This window comes from Choloepus didactylus, chromosome X (assembly GCF_015220235.1).
Source record: "Choloepus didactylus isolate mChoDid1 chromosome X, mChoDid1.pri, whole genome shotgun sequence".
Taxonomy (NCBI): Eukaryota; Metazoa; Chordata; class Mammalia; order Pilosa; family Megalonychidae; genus Choloepus; species Choloepus didactylus.
In genome coordinates this window covers 133,152,607-133,179,091 of record NC_051334.1, presented here as the reverse complement: position 1 = coordinate 133,179,091, position 26,485 = coordinate 133,152,607, and the positions used below count along the sequence as shown (strand labels likewise).

Genomic DNA, 26,485 nt, shown 5'->3' with positions numbered 1-26,485 from the left:
TAATGGCTATCTCCAGATTCTGAGATGCTGATCCCTTTTTGTATAACCTGATCAATCCTTGGAAATTTGGGTATTTGTGTGACATCTGAAACTCAGAGCTAGAACTCAGCAGATATGAATGTCAGTATTAGCACATACAGCAACTGTTAAAAAAGTGAAAAAAGAGGCCGGACCTCAACTACAGACATGAATGAAGCAGATGTGGTTAGGACTAGGGCAAATCAAGCCAAAAGGTAAAGGACAATAATGACTGTGTTTTAAGACTTCAAGTTCCATGTGAGACCAAGGGAAGAGATGTTTAGTTGGAGCAAGATCTATATTTCCTAAACAAGTTAACCCATACAGTCTGTTCAAATGCTATAATTACACGGAACTTTTAATAGGAAGTGAGACTTGGCAGGTTTGCATAGGTTAATGTGAAATAGCAACACATCACAAAGTAATTTGGACAGAGAACAAAAATATATATGCAGGCCCCCCCTTAGGAGCTGGGGGAAAGTGCAGAGGTGTTGGGCTTCCTCACCTGGATTGTTGCTGATATTCTCACAAACATTGAGGACTGGTGGTTTGATGTGCCAAGCCTTCTATCAAGGGACTTGCCCTAATGTAGCTCGTTATTGCAAAGGAGAGGCTAAACCTGCTTATATTTTGTGCTTAAGAGTCTCCCCCTGAGTATCTCTTTGTTGCTCAGATATGGCCCTTTCTTTCTAGCTAAGCCAACTCGGTAGGTGAACTCACTATCCTCTCCCCCTACATGGGAACTGACTCAGGGGTGTAAATTTCCCTGACAACATGGGATATGACTCCCAGGGATGAATCTGGACCCAACATCATGGGATTGAGAACATCTTCTTGGCCAAAAGGTGGATGTGAAATCAAATGAAGTAAAGTTTCAGTGGCTGAGAGATTCCAAATGGAGTCAAGAGGTCACTCTGGTGGGCACTATGTAGATAACTGTTTTTAGGCTTCAGTGCATTGGAATGGCTAGAAGTAAATACATGAAACTATCAAACTCCAACCCAGTAGCCTTGACTCTTGAAGATGATATAGCTTACAAGGGGTGACAGTGTGATTGTGAAAGCCTTATGGATCACACTCCCTTTATCCAGTGTATGGATGGATGAGTGAATGGGGACAAAAAGCTAAATGAAAAATAAGGTGGGTGTGATGATTTGGGTGTCCTTTTTTACTATTATTTCTTATTCTTATTTTTACTTTTTCAGGTGCAATGAAAATGTTCAAAAAACAGATTGAGGTGATGAATGCACAACTACATGATGGTACTGTGAACAATTGATTGTACACTTTGGATGATTGTATAGCATGTGAATATATCTCAATAAAATTGAATTTTAAAAAATGCAAAAAAAGAGGGAGAGCTTAAAATATTCACAGATAAACAGAAACTAAGAGTGTTCATGAAATGGAGATCTGCTTCACAAGAAATATTAGTTATTGCTACAGACTGACAGGAAAATACAGGAGAGTGAGGTTTGGAGGAGAGTATAGAAATGATTATCAGTGTTCTTGCTCAAGTCTGTTAGGTACCCCAGAAAAGAACATGTTCTTTTAATACGTTCTTGTGGGGGGGGGAGACCAATTGTGGGGGGAAACTTTGGGCTCAATTGAGATGTGACCCAGCCCATTCAAAGTGAGTCTTAATCCTGCACTGGCACTCTTTATGGGAGAACACGGAGAGAGAGAAATGCCCCAGGAGAAACAAGCAAGGGCCCAAAGGAGCTGAGAGAGAAATGCCCAGAGACATTTGGAGAGAGCCACTGAAACCAAAACCCAGGAGAAAAAGACTAGCAGACATCACCATGTGCCTTCCCATGCTACAGAGGAACCATGGATGCCAGCAGCCTTTCTGCAGAGAAGGTATTTTCCTCTTGTTACCTTAATTTGGACATTTTTGTGGCCTTTGAACTGTAAATTTATAAACTAATATATCTGCATTGAAAAATCCAACCCATTTCTGGTATATTGTATTCTGGTAGCTTTCATAAACCAAAATATCCAGCAAGGGAAACTAAAGGGGTAAAAAGAGAGAAGATATAAGTTATGACACATAAAATCCAAAGGACAACAAGGTTGAAGACAGTACTGCCTTTAGAGAAATAATATTGAATGTTAATGAATTCAGTTCCCCAATCAAAAGACATAGACCAGGAGAATGGAAAAGAAAGCAGGATCCATTTATATGTTGTCTATGAGAGACTCACTATAGACTCAAGGACATAAATAGTTTGAAAGGGAAAGGTTGGAAAAAGATACCGCATGCAAACAGCAACCAGAAAAGAGTGAGGATAGCGATACTAATATCAGACAAAATAGACTTTAAAAGTGAAACTCTTAAAAGAGACAGAGAGGAGGCGGGGCAAGATGGCAGAGTGGTGAGGAGCAGAATTTTGTCTCTCCCCTAGAGCAGCTGGCAATTACCCAAGAACTATATGAAATAGTGTTTTCGGGGTCTCCAGTAACCAGTCACACATTGGACACAAGTTTGGAATTGGAGGAAAAGCAGAGATCCCAGCAAACATTGTAAGTTCCCCGGACCAGGGGTCTGGCGCCCCTCCCCACCCAGACCTCACAGACTGTCTTGCTGCCGGCTCCCTGAAAGGGGGAAAAAAAAAAACAAAAAACAGAAATCTGCTGAGGGCAAGAAGGGAGGCTCAACCCAGCCTCAACTGCAGAATTAATTAACAAATTATTTAGCTAACTTTCGGAGCTGGGGTGCTAAAGAGGGGCTGGGCTCCGAGAAGTGGGGGCACGTAAAAGTGGGCACCCATTCCCAGACTCCAAAAAAGCCATTTTTTTTTCCCTACATTTTGTCCCTTCTGGCTTCTCACTGATCCCTTATCTTTTTGCATTTCAATAGCCCCCAGCAGGGGTGGAACTGAAGCAGTTGGAGAGTAATTATCAGACAATAGCCCAAAGCATATCTTTAAATGCTCTATTCTGACACTGACAAAACTTCCAGGCTGGGGAAAGACTTTTAAAAGAGACTATTTTTTTTTCCTTTATTCTTTTTCTTGATTTCTTTTCTACTTTTTTTTTTTTTTTTAAATCTAAAATTAATACATGTGGTTATTTTCTATCGGAAAGCCCAGGTTGAGGAACTAGGCTGGGCTTGGGGGAGACAGAGTACCCACAGTGTCTTTGAATTCCGTATTCACTACTGAAGGTCTCCACCCCAGTCTTTAATTGGCAACTCAGGCTGAACAAGGAATCAACCTGGAGAGGCCCCAAAGAGGAGAGAGGAGAAGGGAATAGTGCCCCTGAGAGACAACTGGAGTTCTGAGGATTGGGAGAGTGGAGGGAGGTCCAGCTCAACTGGCAGCCCTCCTTCTGGGAATTCAGACCCCAGGGGCTGGAATTCAGATTCCGGCTTCAGTCAGCCACGCCCCTGACAGGATCAGAGTCACCAGGAGAACTAAAGGCTCCATACCTCCTTACACTGGTGGGGGAGCTGCGGGCTGGCCAGCGCCACCTGCTGGACAGGAGAGGAAAAGCACCAATTCTAAAGGCCTCATAGGAGGGTCTCATTCTCAGGAAAACTCCATACCATCCCAATGAGACCTGGGCCTCACTAGACTGGGAAAATCTGGATAGGGTTGACCATATCTGAGGAGACCCACTCACAAAAAGGTTACATAGAGGCAGAGCAAGAAACAGAAAAAACAAGAGGGGAAAAATTCTGATCAACTAAATAGAACCTAAGTTAGAGGTCTAGAATAAGTTGAACTGAATAACAGAGGCCAGAGAACAAAGCCAACCAACAAGAAAACCACTAGGTAAAAGACAGAAAACAAGCTCCAAAATAAACTAATCAAGAAAATCAGATGCCTAGACAACTTAAGATAACAAGCCATACCAGGAAACACGAAAACATGGACCAGCCAAAGGAACAAACTAATAGCTCAGCTGAGATACAGGAGTGGAAGGAACTAATGCTAAATAAATTTGATGAAATGAAGGAAGATATAGCAAAAGAGCTGAAGGATATAAAGAAGACACTGGCTGACCGTAAAGAAGAATTCATAAACTTAAAAAAACAAATGGCAGAACTCATGGGAATGAAGGTCACAATAGAGGAGATGAAAAACACAATGGAGGGACACAACAGAAGATTTGAACAGGCAGAAGAAAGGATCAGTGAACTGGAAGACAGGTCATTCGAATTCATACACAGAAAAGAACAGATGGTGAAAAAAAATGGAAAAATATGAGCAGGCTCTTAGGCAGCTGAGTGACAACATGAAACGCACAAATATACGTGTTATGGGTATCCCAGAAGGAGAAGAGAGGGGAAAGGGGGCAGAAAGAGTAACAGAAGACATATTCAACGAAAATTTCCCAACTCTTACAAAAGACAGAAAATTAGAGATTCAAGAAGTACAACGTACCCCAAATAGAATAGATCCCAATAGACCTACTCCAAGACACTTACTGGTCAGATTGTCCAATGTCAAAGACAAAGAGGGGATTCTGAAAGCAGCAAGAGAAAAGCAATCCATCACATACAAGGGAAGGTCAATAAGACTGTGTTCAGATTTCTCTGCAGAAACCATGGAGGCAAGAAGACAGTGGCATGATATATTTAAGATACTGAAAGAGAAAAACTGCCAACCCAGAATTCTATATCCAGCAAAACTTTCCTTCAAAAATGAGGGAGAGATTAAAACATTTTCAGACAAACAGACACTGAGAGAGTTTGTGAATAAGAGACCAGCACTACAAGAAATACTAAAGGGAGTGCTACAGGCTGATAGGAAAAGACAGGAGAGAGAGAGTTGGAGAAGAGTGCAGAAATGAAGATTATCAGGAAAGGTAAAAGGAGAGGAAAAAATAAGATATGACATATAAATTCCAAAAAACAAAATGGTAGTAGAAAGTACTGCCCTTACAGTAATAACACTAAATGTAAATGGATTAAACTCCCCAATAAAAAGACACAGACTGGCAGAATGGATTAAAAAACAGGACCCATCTATATGCTGTCTACAAGAAACTCACTTTAGACACAAGGACAAACATAGACTGAAAGTGAAAGGTTGGAAAAAGATATTTCATGCAAACAACAACCAGAAAAAAGCGGGAGTAGCTATATTAATATCAGACAAGTTAGACTTCAAAAGCGAAACAATTAAAAGAAACAAAGAAGGACACTATATATTAATAAAAGGGTCAATTCATGAAGAAAACATAACAGTCATAAATATTTGTGCACCAAACCAGAATGCCCCAAAATTCATGAGGCAAACACTGCGATCACTGAAAGGAGAAATAGATACCTCTGCAATAATAGTTGGAGACTTCAATACACCGCTCTCATCAATGGATAGAACATCTAGACAGAGGATCACTAAAGAAACAGAGATGTTGAATTCTATGATAAATGAACTAGATTTGACAGACATTTATAGAACACTACATCCAACAACAGCAGGATACATTTTTTCTCAAGTGCTCATGGAACATTCTCTAGGATAGACCACATGTTGGGTCACAAAGCAAGTCTCAACAAACTAAAAAATATTGATATTATACAAAACACTTTCTCAGACCATAATGGAATGAAGTTGAAAATAAATAAAAGGCAGAAGGTCATAAAATTCACAAACATATGGAGGCTAAACAACACCCTCTGAGAAAACCAGTGGATAAAGGAAGAAATTACAAGAGAAATTAGTAAATACCTTGAGGCAAATGACAATGAAAACACAACTAATCAAAACTTATGGGATGCAGCAAAGGCGGTGCTGAGAGGGAAATTTATTGCCCTAAATACCTATATTAAAAGAGAAGAGAGAGCAAAAATTGAAGAGTTAACTGCTCACCTGGAGGAATTAGAGAAAGAACAGCAAACTAACCCCAAAGCAAGCAGAAGGGAAGAAATAACAAAGATTAGAGCAGAAATAAATGCAATTGAGAACAGGAAAACAATAGAGAGAATCAACAAAACCAGAAGTTGGTTCTTTGAGAAAATCAATAAAATCGATGGACCACTGGCTAGGCTAACAAAAAAAGAGAGAGAGCAGATGCAAATAAATGCAATCAGAAATGGGAAAGGAAATATAACTACCAACCCTGCAGAAATTAAGGAGATAATGAGAAGATACTATGAGCAACTATATGCTAATAAACTACACAACTTAGATGAAATGGACAACTTCCTAGAAAAGCATAAACAACCAACATTAACTCAAGAAGAAATAGATGACCTCAACAAACCAATCACAAGTAAAGAGATTGAGTCAGTCATCAAAAAGCTCCCAAAAAGGAAAAGCCCAGGACCAGATGGCTTCACATGTGAATTCTACCAAGCATTCAAGAACGAATTAGTACCAATCCTGCTCAATCTCTTCAAAAAAAATTGAAGAAGAGGGAAAGCTACCTAACTCTTTCTAAGATGCCATCATCACCCTAATACCAAAACGAGGCAAAGATACTACAAAAAAAGAAAATTATAGACCAATTTCTTTAATGAATATAGATGCAAAAATCCTCAACAAAATACTCACAAATCGAATCCAGCAGCACATTAAAAGAATTATACACCACAACCAGGTGGGATTTATTCCAGGTATGCAAGGCTGGTTCAACACAAGAAAATCAGTTAATGTAATACACCACATCAATAAATCAAAGCAGAAGAACCACATGATCATCTCGATTGATGCAGAAAAGGCATTTGACAAAATTCAACATCCTTTCCTGATGAAAACACTTCAAAGGATAGGAATAGAAGGGAACTTTTTCAATATGATAAAGGCAATATATGAAAAACCCACAGCTAACATCACACTCAATGGGGAGATACTGAAAGATTTTCCTCTAAGATCAGGAACAAGACAGGGATGCCCACTATCACCATTGTCATTCAACATTGTGCTGGAAGTTCTAGCTAGAGCAATTAGGCAAGAAAAAGAAATAAAAGGCATCCAAATTGGAGAGGAAGAAGTAAAACTTTCACTATTTGCAGATGACATGATTCTATATGTAGGAAATCCAGAAAAATCTACAGCAAAGCTACTAGAACTAGTCAATGAATACAGCAGAGTAGCAGGCTACAAGATCAACACGCAAAAATCTGTAGTGTTCCTATACACAAGTAATGTGCAACAAGAGAAGGAAATGAAGAAAAAAATCCCATTTACAATAGCAACCAAAAGAATCAAGTATTTAGGAATAAACTTACCCAAGGACACAAAAGACGTTTACATAGAAAACTATAAGAAACTGCTAAAAGAAATTGAACAACACCTGAACAAATGGAAGAACATACCATGTTCATGGATTGGAAGACTAAATATAGTTAAGATAGCAATTTTACCTAAACTGATTTACAGATTCAATGCAATACCAATTCAAATCCCAACAACTTACTTTACAGAAATAGAAAAACCAGTAACTAAATTTATTTGGAAGGGTAAGGTGCCCTGAATAGCCAAAAATGTCTTGAGAAAGAGGAATGAAGTGGGAGGTGTCACACTACCTGACTTTGAAGCATATTACAAAGCTACAGTGCTCAAAACAGCATGGTACTGGCATAAGGACAGATATACTGATCAATGGGATTTAATTGAGTGTCCAGAAGTAGACCCTTACATCTATGGACAACTGATCTTTGATAAGGCAGTGAAGCCGAAGCAACTGGGAAAGAGCAGCCTGTTCAATAAATGGTGTTTGGAGAACTGGATATCCATTTCCAAAAGAATGAAAGAGGATGTCCATCTCACACCTTATACCAAAATTAACTCAAAGTGGATCAAAGACCTAAACATTAGCACCAAGACTATAAAACTCTTAGAAGAAAATGTAGGGCAATACCTTAAAGATCTTGTGAAAGGAGGTGGTTTCTTAGACCTCACACCCAAGGCACGAGCAACCAAAGAACAAATAGACAAATGGGATCTCCTCAAAATTAAACACTTTTGTACATCAAAAGACTTTGCCAGAAAAGTAAAAAGGCAACCTACACAATGGGAGATGATATTTGGAAACCACATATCAGATAAGGGTTTAATATCCTGAATATATAAAGGAATCCTGCATCTCAATAACAGAAAGACAAACAATCCAATTAAAAAATGGGCAAAAGACATGAACAGACATTTTTCTGAAGAGGAAATACAAATGGCTCAAAAGCATATGAAAAAATGCTCAACTTCACTGGCTATTAAGGAAATGCAAATCAAAACCACAATGAGATATCATCTCACACCTACCAGAATGGCCATTATCCAAAAAACAGAAAATGACAAGTGCTGGAGAGGATGTGGAGAAAGAGGCACACTTATTCATTGTTGGTGGGAATGTAGAATGGTGCAAGCACTCTGGAAGACAGTATGGAGGTTCCTCAGGAAGCTAAATATAGATTTGCCATATGACCCAGCTATTCCATTGCTGGGTATATACTCAGAGGAACTAAAACTTAAGACACAAACAGGCATTTGTAAACCAATGTTTATTGCAACATTATTCATGATTGCCAAGAGATGGAAACAGCCCAAATGTCCATCAAAGGACGAGTGGATAAACAAACTGTGGTATATACACATGATGGAATATTATGCAGCTGTAAGACAGAACAAAGACATGGATCATGTAATAATGTGGATGAACCTGGAGGACATTATGTTGAGTGAATTTAGCCAGAAACAAAAGGACAGATTCTGTATGGTCTCACTAATATGAACAGACATTAATGAACAAACTTTGGGAGTTAAAAGCTGACAACACAGGCGACCAGGAGATAGAAAGAGGGTAGAGATCAGCCATTTGATGCTGAAGGACTACAGAATGTTTAGGATTGATTGCATAGATCCAGAAATAGATAGCATAATACTGTGTGATGGTAGCATGGTATTGTAAGTACACTGAACAAAGATGTCTGTGAGTAAAGCTGAAAGAGGTGGGATAGGAGAATGTATGACACCAGAGGTATAGATAGATGATAAAGACTGGGACTGTATAACATGGCAAAAACTGGAGTGGCCAATGACTGTTACTAAATATACAAATATAAAAATGTTTTTGCATGTGGGAAAGCAAATGAATGTCAACCATGTAGAAATTTGAAAAAGGGATGGTATTCAGGAAAAAACATAATCAAAGCAAACTGGAGTCTATGGTCAACAGTAACATTGTAATATACCTCCATTAAATGTAACAAAGGCAATATGCCAATGCTAAATGTATATGAGAGGGGGATATAGGGGAGGAATATGGGATTCTTGGTAGTGGTGTTATTTGCTGTCCTTAGTAGTATATTGTATTGTATGACATGTTATTTTTCTTTTTATCATTTTTTCTTATTGCTAAAAAAATAATTTTTTTTCTTGCAGTAATCAGTATGTTCAAGTGCTGATTGTGGTGATATATGTACAACTTTATGATGATACCATGAACAACTGATTGTACACTGTGGATAAATGTATGGTATGTGAGCATAACTCTATAAAATTGTAGGAAAATATATATATAGGAGTAAAAGTGTTGGAGAAAACATGGTGAGAGGGATGATGCCTCACCAATATGGACTAACTACAATTTGTAAACTCAGAATTGAATCTTAGAACATAGCCTAACATGGACATAATAATTGTAATAGTCCCTAGATTGTAAGCTCTTACAGCAGTTAACTCTATCACTGAATTGTAAGGCCTATCTCTAAACTTTGAGATGCTGATCCCCTAGCGTATAACCTGTTTGGTCTCTGGAACAATGCATATCTTTGAGACACCTGAAACTCAGAGCTAGAGCTCAGCAGGTATGAATGTCAGTATTAGTGCATACAGCCACTGTCAAAAAGAAAAAAAAAAAAAAAAGCTGAAAAAGAGCCCAGACTTCAATTAGTGATATGAATGAAGCAGATCTGGTTAAGATCAGGGCAAGCCAGGCCAAAGGATAAAGGTTGAAACTCATTGCATTTTAAAACTTCAACTTTCATATGAGACCAAGGGAATAGATATCTATTTGGTACAGGATCTAAATTTTCTAAACAGTACAACTCTACAGTCAATTTGTTCAAACACCACAATTGCATGGAACTTTGAATAGGAAGTGAGATACGGTAGGTTAGTATAGGCTGGAGTGAAATAGTGACACATCCTAGAGTAATTTGGGCAGATAATAAAAAATATATTTGCAGCCTCCCCCTCCCCAGCCCCAAGGATCTGGGGGAAGGTGCGGATGTGTTGGACATCCTCACCTGGACTGGTGTTGATGTTGTCACAAACATTGGGACTGGCAGTTTGATGTGCTGAGCCCTCGAGCATGGGACTTGCCCTTATGAAGCTCATTACCACAAAGGAGAGTCTAAAGGTGTGTGTAATGATGCCTAAGAGTCTCCCCCTGAGTACCTCTTTGTTGCTCAGATGTGGCCCTCTCTCTCTCTAACTGAGCCATCTCGACAGGTGAACTCGCTGCCCTCCCCCCTACGTGGGACCCGACTCCCAGGGGTGTAAATCTCCCTGGCAATGCAGAGTATGACTCCCGGGGATGAATGTGGACCCAGCATCGTGGGACTGAGAGTATCTTCTTGACCAAAAGGGGGATGCAAAATGAGACGAAATAGTTTCAGTGGCTGAGAGATTCCAAATGGAGTTGAGAGGTCACTCTGGTGGACATTCTTATGCACTATCTAGATAACACCTCTTAGGCTTTAATGTATTGGAATAGCTAGAAGTAAATACCTGAAACTACCAAACTCCAACCCAGCAGTCTGGACTCCTGAAGACAATTATATAATAATGTAGATTACAAGGGGTGACAGTGTGATTGTGAAGACCTTGTGGATCACACTCCCTCTATCTAGTGTATGGATAAGTAGAAAAATGGGGATAAAAACTAAAGGACAAATGGGGTGGGATGGGGGGATGATTTGGGTGTTCTTTTTTCACTTTTATTTTTTATTCTTGTTCTGGTTCTTTCTGATGTAAGGAAAATGTTCAGAGATAGATTGTGGTGATGAACGCATAACTATGTTATCATACTGTGGACAGTGGATTGTATACCATGGATGATTGTATGGTGTGTGAATGTATTTCAATAAAACTGAATTTAATAAAAAAAAAGAGACAAAGAAAGAGACTATGTATTAATAAAAGGGGCAATCATCAAGAAGAAATAACAGTTATAAATATTTATGTACCTAGCCAGAGTGTCCCAAATACATGAGGCAAACACTTGTAACACTGGAGGGAAAAGTAGATACTTCTACAATAATTGGATACTTCAATTCATCAATGGATGGAATATGTAGAGAGAGGAACAATAAGGAAACAGAAATCTTGAATAATATGATAAAAGTACTAGACTTAATGGACATTTACAGAACATTGCACCCCACAACAGCAGGATATACATTCCTCTCAAGTGTGCATCCAATAATTTAATCAGAAGTTCCACCATAATCAACAGACTAATCAGTCTGCCTCCAAAAGATTGCATAAAGAATATGGCTTTTCTGGGGTATACAATATGTCTAAACTGGAACAGGTGGTATATGGGAAAATACATTTAATGCAAACTAAGGCCTATAGTAAACAGTAACTTTAGTTAACAATAGCATTCAAATATTATACTTTTGTCTTAAGCAACAGAAAATTATTTATCACCATTCCTGAGTCTGGAAGTCCAAAGTCAAGGTATTGGCAGGGCCATGCCTTCTCTTAAAAAGGAGAATCCATTCTATGCTTTCTAATGGGTGCTGGCAATCCATGGTGTTCCTTGGTTTGTGCAGGCATAACTCAATCTGTTTCTGTCACATGGCCATCTAGCTCTCTCTATATCTGTCTCTCTGTGTCCAAATTTCTTCTCCTTATAAGGACACCAGGCATCCAGTCATACTGGATTAGAGCTTTCCTAATCCAATTTGGTCTCATTTTAACTAGTAACATCTTCAGACCTACTAGTTACACATAAGTTCACATTCACAGAACCAGGGGTTGGGACTTGAACATGTCTTTGGGAGAAACAATTCAATTCATAACAGTGCCATTTCTAAAACAAAATTCAGTCCCTCCCTATGCTTTAGAGTCCAAACCAAAACTCTTCAGTCTGAAAGCCAGCAGTCTTGGTAATCTGCCCCACTTGATTTCTCTAACTCTCCCTACTCATCAGAATCACTGCTGATAGTGTCCTGACCATTTCTGCCCCTCTAGTTACAGCTGGTCCTTCTCAGTGGCTCTTGTAGGTACTTCTTATTTTGCCAGCCCTTTAAATACTGGCATAATTCAGAGTTCTGTTATGGACCCTATTCATTCCTCAGTCAACATTTTCTTTTAGTTTCTAATATTATTTTATTAATTGTAACAAAGGCACTATAACAAAGCTAAATTTGAATAATAGAGGATATAAGGGAGTGGTATTGGATTCTTTTCTTTTTTATCCAGAAAAAATGGGAAAGTTCTCATATTGATTGTGCATAACTGTGTGATTATACCAGGAGTCATTGATTATACACTTATGATGGATTGTATGGCATGTGAATAAAAGATTTTTTAAAGAGACAAGTTAGACACAAGGACACACATAGGTTGATAGTGAAAGGCTGGAAAAAGTTATCCCAAGCAAGCAGTAACCAAAAAAAGCTGGCATAGCTATACTAGTATTAGGCAAGATATACTTTAAATGAAAAATGGTTATAAGAGACAAAGAAGGACAAAGACGAAAGATAAAAGGAATCCAATTTCGAAAGGAAGAAGTAAATCTTTCAGTTATTTGCCTATGGCACAATCCAATACTGAAAACATCCTAAAAATTCTACAACAAATCTACTAGAAGTAATTTATGAGTTCAGCAAAGTGGCAGGATACCAGATCAACATACAAAAATTAGTAGTATTTCTATACACTAGTAAAGAGTAATGTGAGGAGGAAATCAAAAATAAAATTCCATTTTCAATAGTAACTAAAAGAATCAAATATCTAGGAATGTATTAGTTAGGGTTCTCTAGGAAAACAGAATCAACAAGAGATATCTGTAAATATAAGATTTTTAAAAGTGTCTCATGCAACTGTGGGTATGTACGAGTCCAAATTCTGTAGGGCAGGCAGCAGACTGGCAACTCCGATAAACGTGTTCGATGAACTCCTCAGGCAATGAACTGCCAACTTCAATGAACTCAAGAAACGCTTCCCTGGTCACCGAAGAAGTGAAGATCCTTATCTGTCTCACTTAAAAGTCTTCAACTGACTGGATTAAATCCAGTTGATTGCATTCTCTCATTGTGGAAGACACATCCATCATTGAATGTAATCAGTCACAGCTGCAGCCAACTGACTGATGATTTAATAAACCAGCCTTCTGGTTTATTAAACAGCCACAAATGTCCTTGCAGTAACAGGCCAGTGCATGCTTGACCACCCACCTGGGCACCATCACATGACCAAGTTGACACATGAACCTAACCATCACACGGAAAAGATTTAACCAGGGATGTAAAGGACCTGTATGCAGAAAACTACAAAACTTTGCTGAAAGAAATGAAAGAAGACCTAAAGAAAGTCATTCCATGTTCATGGATTGGAAGACTAAATATTGTTAAGATGTCAATTCAACCCAAAATGCTTTACAGACTCAACACAATGCTAATTAAAATTCCAACAGCCTACTTTGCAGAAATATAAAAGACAATGATCAATTTTATGGGCATGGGTAGGGGCCCTTAATAGCCAACAACATCTTGAAAAGGGATGAAACTGGAGAATCCACACATCCTGACTTTGAAGCGTATTATAAACCTACAGTGGTCATAAAAGCATGGTACTTGCATAAACATTCACATATTGAACAATGGAATCAAATTCAGAATTAAGAAATAGACCCTCATATGAATGGCCAATTGATTTTTGACAAGGCTGCCAAGTCCATTCAATTAGGACAGAACAGTCTCTTCAACAAATGGTGCTGGGAGAACTGGATATCCATATCTGAAAGAATGAAGGAGGAAGCCTAGCTCACACATGAAAATTAATTAGAAATGGATCAAAAAACTAAATACAAGAACCAGGATCATGAAAATCCTAGAAGAAAATGTAGGAAAGCATCTTCCATATCTTGTGGTAGGTGGTGGTTTCTTAGGCTTTACACCCAAAGCACAAGCAACAAAAGGAAAAAAAATAGATAAATGAGACCTCCTCAAAAGTACATACTTTTGTGCTTCTAAGGATTTTCTCAAGAAGATGAAAAGTCAGCCTGCACAATGGGATAAAATATTTGGAAACCACGTATCCAATAAGGGTTGAATATCCAGAATATATAAAGTAATCCTACTCAACAATTAAAAGACAAATAACCCAATTTAAAAATGGGTGAAGGACTTGAATAGACATTTCTCTAAAGAGGAAATTCAAATGGCTATAAAGCACATGAAAAGATGCTCAACATCACTAGCTATTAGGGAAATGAAAATCAAACCCAAAATTAGATATTATTTCACACCTACTAGTTTGGCCACTATTAAAAAAAAAAGACAGAAAACTCCAAATGTTTTACAGGATGTGGAGAAATAGGAACACAGTCACTTCTGGTGGGAATGTAAAATGGTACAGCCACTGTAGAAGACAGTTTGGCAGTTCCTCGGGAAGCTAAGTGTAGAATTGCCATATGCCACTACTAGGTATATACTCAGAAGAGATGAAAGCAGGGACACAAACAGACTTCTACACTCTGATTTTCAGAGCGTCATTATTCAAAATTGCCAAAAGATAAAAACAGCCCAGGTTTCCATCAACTGATGAATGGATAAACAAAATGTGGTATGTACATACGATGGTGTATTATACAGCTGTAAGAAGGAAAGACGTCCAGATTCATGTGAAAACATGGATGAACCTTGAGGACATTACGTTGAGTGAAATAAGCCAGATGAAAAAGGACAAATACTGTATGAGCTCCTTAATATGAGCTAATTATAATGAGCAAACTCATGGATCTAGAATATAGGTTACCAGGAAATAGAATGAGCATAGAGTAATGGGGAGCTGATGCTTATTTATGCAGAATTTTTAAAAAGGTAAATATTTGGAAATGGATAGATGTGATTGTAGTCCATGATCATGAGTGTAATTAAAAGCAATGAATTGTGCATGTTATTTCTGTTGAAAGGGAAAGTTTATGGTCATGTATGTCACTAGAAGGAAAGCTAGAGGATGAAACATGGGAATGTATAACACAGTGAAAACTATTGTGGACGATGAATGTGTTTCATAGTAAACATATAAGAAAGTTCTTTCACGAACTATAACAAATAATCGTCACTATTACAAGGTGTTAATAATAGGGTGGCATATATGGGAAAATATACCTAATGCAAACTCTGGACTACAGTTAACAGTAATATTTCAATATCGTCTCATCAATTGTAACAAAATTACAAAACCAATGCTAAGTGTCAACAATAGGTGGATATAAGGGGTATGGAGTTTTTCTTTTTAGGAGCAATGAAAATGTTCTAAAATTGAAAAATAAAATAAAACAAAACAAAATAAAGAAGATCCTCTTGTATCTAACCCCTTTTCTTTGCATACCTCAGTCACCTACCCCTCTGTCACCCTCCTCCTTGTTGTGTTTGAATACAAAATCCTGCTGGCTCTCTCTCTGCCTTCAGGCCTCAATTCCACCCTACCCTTACCTGGCAGCGGGGAGAAAACTGAAGCCGTCAGCCCCAATAACCTTGCCCCTCTTCCTAGTTTTATCTTTCTCCATGGCACTTGTCATCCTGGAAAGCAGTCTGTATTTCACATGCTCATCTTTCCCACTAGGGTATGAGCTCCATGAGGGCAGGGATTGTATCCGTTTTGTTCACTGCTATTTCCCAGGGCCTAAAACAGGGCCTGGCACACAGTAGGCACTCAATAAATGTTTGTTGAATTCATTTCCTAGTGTGTATAGCTTAGATTACTATTAGGCACCTACTTAGAAACATGGGCTCACCATTTTCTCACTGCGGGGGTGTGTGGGCCCCCTAGGCCTCAACTTCACCTGCCCTAAAATGGCATCAGGAATAGCATCCTCTATGCAGCATTGTGCCAACTGGGTGTGATTAGGTTTGGCCACTTTGCCAGTCCCAGTGGGCTCCGCCTCAATTGAGTTGCCATGACAGAGGGTGGAGTCAGAGCCAGGGCCAGTACAGGTAAGAATTCTCACGAGCTGGCTGCAGACACTCACCTGAGCGCCTTGGACTGAGCACACACGCCTCTGACTGAGCTAAACCAGCGCGTCTTCTGATTGCCTGCCCACCCTCCCTTCCTGTGACCCAAGTTCCACCGCAAGGCTGGCAGCACACTCTGCCGAGTAGACCTCACGTCCGCCGCTAAACCAGACCACAAGACGGAGATGCAGGACCTTGTCACTGAAGTGAAGCCGTATCCAAAGGCGCAGCCCTTACATGCCCCGGGGTTAGGGCCCTTTTTGCCGAAGCAGCTGCCCAAGCCGGACCGGTTCGGGGGTGAATCCCGCCACTCCCCCAGATCTATGCCCACAGGGGCCACCCTCCACGCCATTGGCACGCAAAGCCAGTGAGCTTTGTGAATGCCTTTGATCCCCAACCCTCTCTACCGCCAGCCCGAGACCGACAGAAGCCCAGATCTGTTGACCTGCGACCGCTGCCTGCAGACCTTCCCTTTGGAGGACTTTACTGCCTTCATGGACCACAAGAAGTTGGGCTGCCAGTTCTTCAGAGGCCCCAGTCCCAGGCAAGGCTCAGAACTGGAGGACCAGAAAGCCTTGATCCGCCTCCACTGCGGCAGAAAGTTTATAGAGGCCTGGAGATTGCCGTGCCACGCCCAGTGGGACCACGGAATGTCCATCTATCATACAGAGGCAGAGGCCCCAGAGAACCCACTGCTGGGCCTGGCAGAGGTGGCCACGGCTGTGTCTGCCGTGGTGGGGCCGACATCCCTGGCCAAGGGCCTTGGGGTGAGCAGCCAGTGGAGCCGGACCCGCCCTGTGTGCAAGAAGACCCTCAGCTCCTTCAGCAACCTAAAGGTGCACATGCGCTCGCACACAGGTGAGCAGCCCTATGCCTGCGACCAGTGTCCCTACGCCTGTGCCTAGATCAGCAAGCTCAACCGCCACTGCCTCATGCATGGCCTGGGGCTCGGTGGCATCTGTTTCCAGTGCCCCCACTGCTGTGTGCCCTTCAGACTACGTGGCACCCTGGACAAGCCCTTGTGGCAGAAACATCCTGAGGCCGGCAAGGATGCCTGAGATCCAGGCACACCCTTTCCTGCTGTCCCTGTGTACCCACAGTCCCCACTGCTGCTGACCTGTCTGTCCTCCCCACTTGTGTGAGTAAACCGACTCTCTCCTTAGTTACACACACACAAATTCTCTACATAAACATTACACCATGCTTAAGAAATATTTAGACAGGAAGAATATAATCGCCCAAATATTGGTATCCAGACTATATTAACAACAAATAAAAAAGGGGAAAAATACATTAAAAGCCTGTGCCATTTTGAAATTATTATGGACCCCAGAAGAGCCATGATCTTTGAATCCAATCTTCTTGGGTGGAAACTTTTGATTGAGTGTTTCCATAGAGATGTGGCTCATCCAACTGTGGGTGAGACCTTTGATTAAATTATTTCCATGGAGATGCGACCCCACCTATTCTAGGTGGGTATTAGTTAGATCACTAGAGTCCTTTAATAGAGCTCATGTTGAGAAGGAGCTCAGAGAGAAGCTGAGAGAAACATTTTGGAGATAACCTGAGTGAACACAGATGCTTGGAGATGCAGACAAAAAGAAATTTGGAGATGCTAAGCTATCTCAGTCTGGCTAATAGAAAATAGATACCTCAGTGTGAGTGGCATTCTTATTCCTTTTCTCTCCCCACTTCCTCCCTTCCAACTTTTCAATTGTCAACTACTACCATTTTGGTTATGAGATTTCTGTGGGGTGATCAAGCACTCTTTGGGACACTTGATTTCGTGAAATATTTTAAGATTAAAAAAAGAGAACATTCTCCTTGGGAAGGGAAATGGCTGCTCACTTAGAGATGAATTTTCATGGTGTCCATGCCATGGTGGTCCTTTAGTTCTCCCAAGCACCCACTCCAACTTCACCCATTGGTGTTCTTTTGGTTGAACTATCAAGACTTTCACAGCCTTACCGTAAGTATCCTAGATAGTGTGTACTTTACTTGGGGGTGGGGCAGTGAGGGATAAATGCTTAAGTACTAACTTTTGGTTGATGCCTCGATATGTTTTGGAGGGGTTTTTATTCTTTTTGTTTCTGTATTCTTAAACATTTTTCCACTCTCACTTAGGCATTTTGGATGCTGGTCATCTAGTGGGTTTTCTGGGATGTAGGGAAACCTAAATGACACTATCAGGTGCAATACTAGCTAATTAAAGCTAGAAACTTACCCTGCCATTTACTGAGATTTCTAAGTATGCTTTTCATATTGCCTTAATGTAGCAGTAATGTGTTTATGCATTTGTTTCTTTGCACATTTTGTCAAATATTAGAACTCTACTTTTTGTGGCACATATTAGCATATAAGCCTTATTCCAAGAGTTATTTATTTTTTCACTTGTAAAAAAATAATATTTCCACATAAAGAACTCTGTTATATCCTAGAGGACTTCTGTCTTTTATGTTCAGGATAATAAAGACTTTAAAGTGGAAAAAAAGGTCCCACCTTCTAGAGATCCAGGTAGCATGGGGAGGGTCTGGCGGTACCCCCTGCCCAGGCCCGAGCCAAGCACTACCATTGTAAAGAACTAACTACCCTGATAAATTCAACTGGTTCTTCCTCAAAAAATAAGTTTTCAATAAAATACATAAAAACCTGCAATAATCCTTTGAAGTTTACATACTGAGTGGAACATGAGTTTTAGGAGAGATTGATCTGGTTGAGGGAGGCATCAAAAAACAAAGTATATTTTAAAAGTGGTAACAATTCAGTGAAAATGTACATTAGACAGACTGAATTTGCCATGGAGAAGCTAAGAGAGGACTCTCAGATGCTTAGAGAAAAATGCACCAGGAGAACCAAGCAGAGAACTGAGAGAAGGTAAGAGAGACAGAAGCCCAGCAACATTCCAGAGAAAGCCATTTTGAAATGTAGCCCAGGAGCAAAGAACCAACAGATGCCAGCCATGTGCCTTCCCAGCTTATGGAAGTGTTCCAGAAGCCATCGGCCTTTCTTCAGAGAAAGTATCCTCTTGTTGATGCCTTAATTTGGACACTTTTATGGGCTTAGAACTATAAATTTGTAACCTAATAAATTCCCTTTATAAAAACCAATTGATTTCTGGTATTTTGATTAATGGCAGCATTTGCAAACTGGAACAAAGCCCAAAAGAAAAATCAGCAAAAGATGCATATGGAAGTCAGATAGTCATAAACTGGAAGTTTCAATGCATATATGAAAAGTTGCTCTAGCTCAGTAGTAGTCGGGAGAATAAAAATAAAACAAAAAATAGTTAAAATTTCACCCACAACAATTTGATAAAATTTTTATTCTGACACACTATATAAGCAAAGATGTGTGAAAACTGGAAAACTCATAGTGATGGTAGCAGGAGACAATGGTATAATCACTTTGGAAAGCAATTTGACAATATCTTTTAAAGATGAATATGTGCATACATTATTACCCATCAATTCCACTCTTTAGTATATGCTCTATAGATTTCCTTACCTGAGATCAAAAGAAAATATATACTAGAACAGTTATTTAGTATTGTTGGAAATAGCAAAAACAAAACAAAACAAAACTCAATTGTTGTCAAAAGTTGACTGAATAATAAATTGAAATATAGTCATACATAGCAGTCAAGATAAATCAAACAATGTTTATCAAAACAGACAAATGAAAAATACAAGCTTAAGGAAACAAACTGTTGTGGAATCTTAAGTACAGTATGATACTATGCTAATAATTTTAAAAGCCTGAAAAACATACAATTTTGCTATGAAAGAGAGTAGAGAAATAGACTGGTACCGGAAGGAAGCTGTCAGGTCAAGTAAGACTGACTTTTGTCCTTGTTATTTTAATCCTATAGTTAATAGAGCATGCTAGTGCACTTTTTTGAATGATTCAGTAAAAAAAAGATACTGCTTGTGCCAGTTTGAATGTATTATGTCCCCCAAATGCCATTATCTTTGATGTAATCTTGTGTAATCAGTGTTAATCAGATTGTAATTCTTTGAGTGTTTCCGTGGAGATGTGCCCCACCCAACTGTGGGTGATGACTCTGATTGGATAATTTCCATGGAGGTGTTGGCCCACCCATTCATGGTGGGTCTGAATTAAATCATTGGAGCCATATAAATGAGCTGACAAACACAAGAAACTCGGTGCAGCTGAGACTGACATTTTGAAGAGGAGCTACAGCCAAGAGGGACACTTTGAAGAAAGCACAGGAGCTGCAGATGAGAGACAGTTTGAAGATGTCCATTGAAAGCAGACTCTTGCTCCAGAGAAGCTGAGAGAGGACAAATGCCCCAAGAGCAACTAAGAGTGACATTTTTGAGGAACTGCAGCCTAGAGAGGAATGTCCTAGGAGAAAGCCACTTTGAAACCGGAACTTTGAAGCAGATGCCAGCCACATGCCTTCCCAGCTAATAGAGGTTTTCCAGACACCATTGGCCATCCTCCAGTGAAGGTACCTGATTGTTGATGCATTACCTTGGACACTTTATGGCCTTAAGACTGTAATTGTGTAACCAAATAAACCCCCTTTATAAAAGCCAATCCATCTCTGGTGTTTTGCATTCCAGCAGCATTAGCAAACTAGAACAGATTTTGGTGCCAGAAGTGGGGTGCTTTTGCTGCTGAGTTTGCAAATACCAAACATATTGGAGTGGCTTTTTAAATGGATAAGGGGAAGATTCTGGAAGAATTGTGAGGAGCTTGATAGAAAAGGCCTAAACTGCTTTGAATATACTGTGGAAATATGGGCTCTAAAGATACTTCTGATGAGGCCTTGAAGAAAAATGATGAATGTGTTGCTGTGAACTGGAATAAAGGTGATCCTTGTTTTAAAGTGGCAGAGAATTTGGCAAAATTGAGTCCTGGTGTCAGATGGAAGGAAGAATTTGAAAGCGACAACCTGGAATACTTAGCTAAAGAGATCTCCAGACTAGGTGTGGAGGATGTACACTGGCTTCTCCTTGCAGCTTATAGTAAAATGTGAGTAGAGAGAGATAAACTTAGAACTGAACTCTTGGGTTCAAAGAAACCAGAAGCTGATGGATTGGAAAATTATGGGCTTCCATGGGGTGGAATCCCAGCAGCTACAGCCCAACGTGAGGATGTAACCAAACATGGAACCCAGCCTCCATTTCAGTACAAGCCAAGATTGGAAAAGGAGATAAGCAGAAAGGATTTATGGAAAGTCCTATGGTCTGACGGCTTTAACCCGTGTGCTTCATGCGAAGCCAACACAATTTTTGTGAGATCTTTATAGATGGAGCTGTTGCTGGTCTGGACTGGAGTAGACAGACTAGGAACAAATTGAAGGAAAAATTTCTTCAAAGACAGAGCTGGGAGAGCAGAGTGGCCCACATGTATGGAAAGGGTGAGTTTGCCCCAGAGGTCAAGGGTGGGCATTCCTCCTCAATGCTGTGGAAAAGTTTTGCCACCCCAGGTCCCTAAGAGGGTGGAGCACATTCCCAGGGAACTGGGGAGAGCCTGGCTGCCACACAACTGTTCTGAAGGGGTTGAGTATTTGCCCCAGAGATGGGAGGGAATCAGGGTGCTGCCCCAGTGTTTAAGGAGGGTGGGGCCAAGAAGATGGTCTCCCCAGTGTGTGAATATGTTGGAGCACTCACCCAAGCATTTGGATAGTAAAGGGCTGCCACAAAGGCCCTTAGGAAGGGTTAGACTCCCGATGCAACTTCATTCTGTAAATGACTCTCAGACTTTGAAATCTAATGTAGTTTGTCCTGCAGGTTTTAGGAACTGTTTTAGTCCTGTGAACCCTGTTTTCCTTTCAGTTTCTCCTTATGGCAATGGGAATGTTTATCCTATGAATGTCTCTCCTTTTTATATTGGAAGCACATAACTTGTTCTAAGTTTATAGGTCCACAGTCAGAGGGGAATTATGACTTAAGACTGACCATGCCTATAATTGATTTTGATGGGATCTTATTGTAACTGAAATGATTTAGGTTTCCGTGACATTGTTGTGGGATGAATGTATTTTGTATATGGAAAGATAATGTCATTTTGGGGTCCAGGGGGTGGAATGTGCCAGTTTGAATGTATTATGTTCCCCCAAATGCCATTATCTTTGATGCAATCTTGTGTGGGCAGACCTATCAGTGATAATTAGATTGTAATTCTTTGAGTGTTTCCGTGGAGATGTGCCCCACCCAACTGTGAGTGACGACTCTGGATAATTTCCATGGAGGTGTTGGCCCGTCCATTCATGGTGGGTCTGAATTAAATAATTGGAGCCATATAAATGAGCTGACAAACAGAAGTAACTCATTGCAGCTGAGACTGACATTTTGAAGAGGAGCTACAGCCAAGAGGAACACTTTGAAGAAAGCACAGGAGCTGCAGATGAGAGACAGTTTGAAGATGGCTGTTGAAAGCAGACTTCTGCTCCAGAGAACCTAAAAGAGGACAAATGCCCCAAGAGCAACTAAGAGTGACATTTTTGAGGAACTGCAGCCTAGAGAGGAACATCCTGGGAGAAAGTCATTTTGAAACCAGAACTTTGGAGCAGATGCCAGCCACATGCCTTCCCAGCTAATAGAGGTTTTCCAGACACCATTGGCCATCCTCCAGTGAAGGTATCTGACTGTTGATGCATTACCTTGGACACTTTATGGCCTTAAGACTGTAACTGTGTAACCAAATAAACCCCCTTTTATAAAAGCCAACCCATCTCTGGTGTTTTGCATTCCAGCAGCATTAGCAAACTAGAACACTGCTCAAGCAGCACAGAGAGATCATTGAAAAGAGAAACCCTCTAGAAAATGGGAGGGAGGAGATATAGAGCACATTTGTATGAACTGTCCTTTGATGGGACTACATTGCATTTTCTCTGTATTATACAGTTTTGCAAAAAATTGTGATTCAGTTTTTCTTTGCCCCATAATGCCCATAGCACTAAAGCTTGCTTAAACTCCTAAAATTACCTTAGGTTTACAAGGTTCTTCCCCGTATCATTAGACAAATAATGCAGCTTGAAAGTAAATCCTCCAGGGTTCCTGTTCAGTTCCCTCCAACCTGTCTTGATCAACCAGAACAACTGATTACTACACCATATACCTAGTGGACAGTTTGATTATTTTTTTGCTCATTAAAATGATTTCCAACATTAGCAGGAAACACATGGCATATTCTCAACAGCTTGATATTATATTGAAATATGCACTACATGATAGTGTGTAACACATTCTCTTCCTCTCAACCTTGAGAAGCAAAATGATAAATAGGATCATCAAAAATCAAGTGCCATTTAAAAGTCATTGTCTACTAGAAATTAAGAAGAATGCAGGTTTCATTGCATCATCTTCTTTTTCTTTTGGATTAGACAGTCAGATACTATGCATATGAATGCTTATGGTGGCATGCTAATGTTCATAGCATCAGAAAATAGTAATTAGCTATGATAGGGAATTTAGGAACAATCTTGTCCAAACCCATTAATTGTCATGCAACCCAATTTAAGCCTTCCCAACCTTATACTCAATTTACAAGGGATGTGCCTAGCAGGAAACTACTTTTCATCAAACTATCTTACATTTATTTCTGAAAATCCACAAAATGGTTCTCAGATAAAGGTTAAAATGAGTCTGGCAGATTTAGTCCCCGCTGCTTTCCTTATCTTATTTACTCCAATTTCCATTAATTGACCCTTCCATTTATCTACATCTAAGGTCAGGAAAGTAAGGAGATGGCATGGCTAAGAAATTGAACATAAGGGATGTGAAGCCTGATTCCTGGGATCAAGTAAGCCTTACTGTTCCCTAACTGCCTAACAGGAGCAAGTAATTTAACCTATGTCTCAGGTTCCAAATCTTGAAATGGGGCTGAGCATGGAACAGATGCCATCTGCTTCAGAATAAAGGGTGGTGAAATATTTACTGTGTTGTATATATAGTGTAAAGTTTTTCTAAGGTGGAGGGGAACATTTAGAACAGAAAATGAAGAAAGAAATGGAAATGAGAATGACAGGGTGGATTAAATAAAATGTACATAAACTGTCTAACATATTTAGCAATCACTATGTTTATCATTATTGTTATTATTATTTTTTGGAAAACACTATTATTTAGTTATGAAAGATGTTATTATTTCCAGGCAAAGGATCAGAGTCAAAGAATTTATATACTTGAGGAGAATTGTGGGAAGATGGAGTAGGAAGCTCTGGGAATACGTCTCTTCAACAAAATAACTATTGAACTAGCAGTAACTATCTGATCAACCACTTTGAAATTCCAGAGAATGGGGGAACACTGTGAAGCATCCAGCAAGAAGCAGGAGGAAGAGGCTGGTGTTCCAACCCAGATTATCCCCAAGACCAAATAACACTCCTGGCACTGAATTACCAGTGAGTTTAATTGGGGACTTACAAAACAGAAGAAGATTCTTCTCGATGGCTGGTGGGTGAAGTGAAGTCAGAATTCCACACACAGAGAACTACCAAGTGGGGGTGCTTATAAAGGTTTGTGACAATGGAGTATCAGCAGTGTCTCACGTGATTTGGCTACAACAGGTTTCCATGAGATTTGGTTAACAGTGATTAGGGGAGTTAATGTCTTTCCTGGTCATGTAGGCAGCTGTGTGCAGCTCATAATGGAGGGCAAGGTGGGGCCCTGGGGCCCTGGGGCCTCACAGTCCACACCCATGCAGCAGACTAATTGAACATAGGGCAGACAGTGCAGGATAAGAGACAACAGAACACTAGGAATCCCCTCACAAGGAGATAACAAACACACCGAGAGATGCTGCTGACAATTGATAAAATCTGTGATTTTCAGTCTTATTTTCTGATTCATTGAATTCTGCCAAGCCAGCAGGGTGTTCTGCACAGTCAAATTTGTAAGAGTTACAGTCCAAGAAAAGCCAGTAGCATGTAAAGGTGGCTAGTCTGCAAACCCAACATCAGGTTCAGTTGTGGGCATGAGTTAGCACTGAGGTCCATAGGGTGCTGTGGATGAAAACAAAGATGTTTAAGTGGAACAATAAGGGTAATCCCTCCTGATCTAACAATTTCCAGTCTAAGTTTCCATTAGTGGACAAAAGATATCCTGAGGAAGGGGTGCTGTGAGGGGGTTTTAGATACCACACTATCCTCCAATGCAATTGCAGGGAGTCTTCTGAAGTAAAATCTACAGTTAGCTTAGGGATAATGCATGTCCACAAAGTCATATATACAGAACCTTGAGGTATGGGGAGGGGTGCCCTGGTTGGTTATATAAACTGTGATTTAATGCTTAAATCTTAGATGACTCCAATGCCAACCAACACAGCTGTATTGCCCAGACCACAGCCAATCAACCTTATTTCCCTCAATTTCAATTGCTTGTGTGCAGGCAAGAGCAAATTATTTTCATGTCATTGTGGTTGTGACATTGCTGGTCCTTTTACATGAAATTGCAGCACTTGCATGGGCCCTGCAGTTCCAATACAGCAGGTGCCGAAGTGGCTCTCAAGGTCATGAATTGAGGCTCATGAGGGTTGGATATAACTGACAGGTCCACTGCTACAGGGACTGTTTGTCATCTTTTAGCTGCTCTTTCAAAAGCACATACATTCTTTCTATTAACCCCATTGCTGTGGGGTTGTATGGCAAGTGAAATGTCCATAAGATGTCATGTTCAGTAGCCTTAGCTTGGCTTAAATGTCCAGTAAAGAGGTTCCCTCTATCACTTTCCATAAGTGTGGGGACCCCAAAGAAAATACTTAATTTCTCTAGGCTATTCATTGTAGCCCTCTGGTTCACTTTTCCTACTGGGAAGGCCAGTAACAGCCCAGTAGCCATGTCTATGGCTGTAAAGGCATATTTTGACCCTCAGAAAAGGGAAGGGGCCCTATGTAGTCTGCTTGCCATGTGGTGAATTGGATCTGCTTGCAGCCAATGTGCCTGAGTTGGTGAGGAAGCATTCTTGGTCATTGCAGTGAGCAGGAGAGGCAGGCATCCACAACACAACATCTTTCAGCCATTGCCCCATGATGGGTAACTGGGATTGTTGCACTAGTCTCCACAAAGTCTGGTGTCCTTGTTGCCCTGTTTTCCTATCTAGCCATTCAGCAGCCTTGTTCCGTGTTGGTTCCAGGCTACAAACTTTTGCTAAAGTATCTGCTTTGATATTGCCAGATGTTCTAATTTGCTAATGCTGCTGGGATGCAAAACACCAGAGATGGATTGGCCTTTATAAAAGGGGGTTTATTTGGTTACACAGTTGCAGTCTTAAGGCCATAAAGTGTCCAAGGTAACACATCAGCAATCAGGTACCTTCACTGGAGGATGGCCAATGGTGTCTGGAAAACCTCTAT

At 40.2% G+C, this 26,485-nt stretch overlaps 1 pseudogene; it reads left to right on the top strand.

Moving 5' to 3' along the window:
• Window positions 1–17,220, top strand: part of LOC119522348 — a 52,453-nt pseudogene extending 35,233 nt beyond the window's left edge.
• The last annotated feature ends 9,265 nt before the right edge of the window (window positions 17,221–26,485 follow it).